This window comes from Capsicum annuum, chromosome 3, assembly GCF_002878395.1.
Source record: "Capsicum annuum cultivar UCD-10X-F1 chromosome 3, UCD10Xv1.1, whole genome shotgun sequence".
Classification (NCBI taxonomy): domain Eukaryota; kingdom Viridiplantae; phylum Streptophyta; class Magnoliopsida; order Solanales; family Solanaceae; genus Capsicum; species Capsicum annuum.
Window position 1 is genome coordinate 235414105 of NC_061113.1, and position 3636 is coordinate 235417740.

A 3636-nucleotide genomic window follows, 5' to 3' on the forward strand; every position below is an offset into this window, starting at 1 on the left:
GGTAAAAATGAAAAGTTGTGTTAAATTTATATCTTTAATATTTTTTTATTAATATGTGTGCTAAAATCCAACAATTCATTTATTATGAAACGAAAGAAGTATTTATTTTCTTAAATCGTGTGTCATAGTCAAAGGTAGAAACAAGTTAGAGATGGAGTTTTACCCTTCTAGACAGAGGCGGATCAGCCCTCTTTAGGGTTCGTCCGAATCCCTTTCGACGGAAAAATATACTATTTATACATAATTAAAATTATTTTTTATGTGGTTATAGTAGGTGTTGAACCCCCTTCGACTTAATTTTCTTTGAATATTGAACCCCTTTACGTGAAATTCTGGCTCCGCCTCTGCTTCTAGATACATATTACTTAGACTATTTTAGAGTTATGAGTGGTGCAAATAAATCATGTTTATATGTGTAAACACAAGTAAGAACTCTTGATACTAGGGTCAGCAATATATTAAATTCAAATAATATAAACAGTTAAAAAATGAAATATTCATTCAATCTATTTTTCATACTAAATTAACACGGTAATTGAAGTTATAATCTCAACTTAGTAGTGCAATATTCTTGATACTAATATATATTCGATATTTAAAAATCAAAATTACATTGCAGTTTTAAATTTGACAATTAATGTAGTATATGATGAATGATGATATTATTTTTTCCTTATTGTAACTTTTATGTGACTCTACTCAATATTGTTTTGAGGTTATGTTATTGGAAAAAGGAGAAGCATGCAAAGTTTGTTTATAAGATCACTGATCATATGATGTATATATGGAAATCGCATCAAATTTAGTGTGATTTAATTTTGTTAACTGAAATATTTATTAAAAATTTTATATTTAATTTTGCTAACCGAAAAGTACTACAAATATAATTTGAATTCGGAGGTCAAAATAATATCAGATCAATTGGGATTGAAAATAGAAAATAATAAAATGGAGGAAGGTTCACATGTGTGGACCTAAAGAGAGAAACTAAAAATATCCATTTATCTATAATCTATAATCTATATCTATACTACAATATATTAAAAGTGTGAAGACCCTTAAAAAAATGATTTGAACTTTTTACCCTTGACGAAAATACTTTTCTTTAGACAAAACTGTTTTTTCACTATTTTTTTAATTTATTATTTAATTATTTTTATTATATTAACTAGATTTCTTAAAATATATGTGATTTCTAAAATATATGGTAGGAGAATTAATTAATATTTTTCTTTCTATTGCTAATTAGAAAAATACTCCTAATATAGGAATCTATTAAGGAAATACTTTTATAAACATTGAGATATACGCTAAACTAAAGAACAAACTGGTTTGTATATTGGGAGAATATGATTGATGCTCATCTAACTTGATTCGATTGCATGTCTAGATTGGTGGATGCTTGATTCGGTTTGTTTTGAAGAATTTCTTGTGTAAAGGTTAAGTTTAATTGTATTGTTTTGATATACTTATTATCTTTTTGTTTTATTTTAATTTACAGATACTTGATAAATGTGGGTCGGCTTTGATTTTCTTTTTTTTTAAGGTAAAGAATAGGTTTAATTGTATTATCGTAATATCTCTATTAGTTTGTTATTTTGTGGTAGTTTACAGTTCGTAGATGAATCTCGATCGGTTTTGAGAATTTTCTGTGTGTAAAATTTAAGTTTAATTGTTTTATTTTGATATCACTTTTATCGTATTATTTTGTTGCAGTTTACAGATGATAGATAAATGTTGGTCGATTTTGAGGAATTTTTTTAGGTAAATGTTAGGTTTAGTTGTATTATTTTGATATCTCCATCGTCGTATTATTTTATTATTGTTTACAGGTGGTAGATGAGTGTCAGACGACTTTGAAAAAATTTTGTGTGTAAAGATTAGATTTAATTGTATTATTTTGATGTCTCTATCATTGTATTGCTTTGTTGCAATTTATAAATGGTAAATAAATGTCGATCGACTTTTAAAAATATTTTTGGCAAAGATTAGGTTTAATAAATAAACTCTCCATATTTACATACTCAAAAGAGATTAAATTTAATTATTATATTCATCTTTATTATTTAAACAAATATCCTATTTAATATATTGTTTGAACTCATTAAAGTGAGGTACACGCGCAAAGTTCGTACACCTAAACTAGTATTTGATATTTGCACGAAACAACTAAATATATGCATGATACATGTGTGTTTTTTAAATTTTATCACTTTATTAAAAGTATATGTATATTGCTTAAATTTTATTTGTTATGTATTAATTGCTTTATTTGAAAACGATGAGTATCTATTACTAAATTATATTACATTCGTAATATATGAAATCAATGTGAAACGAGGTGCTCTCATTTTCTCTTGCCGTGAGATTTATGTAATACTACTCGATATTATTTTGTGGTTATGTCGTGAAAAAAAGGAGAAGCGTGTGAACCTCGCTTACAAGATTATATATGGTGTTATCTTTTATGGGGATTACAACGTTACTGATATCATTTAATTTTGATTTTATCTGAACAATCTTCACAAAAAATTTAAAGTGCGTTATTGTCTAAGATATGCACTTTAATACTAACTTACTAATACATCACGTACTCACAACCTTTGAGACTGCAAAAATACAAATAAAAAAATGGAGGTACGTTCATCACATGAACCTTGAGAAGAAGAAAAAAATCCCGTATGCTCAATATTTGTACAAAATAAATAAATAAATATATGCACAATGCGTGTCGCTTTCTAAAGTTTCGTCACTTCAACAACATTAAGGGATATGTATGTTTATTCTTGAAGAAGAGTTTTGGTGTAATAAGTTGTTATTGTGTGATCACAATGGGTTCAGATCATGAAAAGAGTTTTTTGTAAATACAAGATGGGGCTGCATACAATACACCATTGTGGTCATCCCTTTTCCTGATCATTGCATTGCGAGAGTCTTTGACAATGATGAATATATGTTACGAAAATATATATTACAATCTTAATGACAATAAGCATGGAAAAGTTGAAATAATTTAATATTCAGAATCAAAAAATATTGCATACATAATTTGAATTCGGAGAATCGAAAGGGTCTTACTTATAAGATAGCAAGGTTGTTGATCTGATTTAGTTTTGATCTTTAATTGAATCTTTTTCATAACGTTCAAAGGATTATTATTTAAGATTTACGCTTTGCAGCTAATCTGTTAACTAAAATATTAGTTAAAAGAAGCTAAGAATAAAAAAATATCATGCGTGGTAGTGTCTCTGGTACCCTCAACCACCCTCATATCGTATTAATCAAAATAATTTTCTTATATGTTGCACTGATCATATCGTATTAATTTTTTTTTAAAGAATAAAAAAGTCAATAGAAGAATCATTTTCAACAAATTTTTTATCACTACTAGGGTTGAGGATTTTGTATTATTATATACTTGCATTGATTTTTTTTCCTTATTTTAATGGTTTCTCCATGGTTTAAATAGTGAAATGTAAACAGATTTTGTGTCTAATGATAAGGATGGAATTTGGTAATCGGGTTTCATAACATTTATGGATTTTGCATGATGATAAGGACATAAACCTCAACCCACATCATAATTTGGTTTCTAAACAAGGATTTCATAGTGTCTAAACTGTTCATTTAAAAATT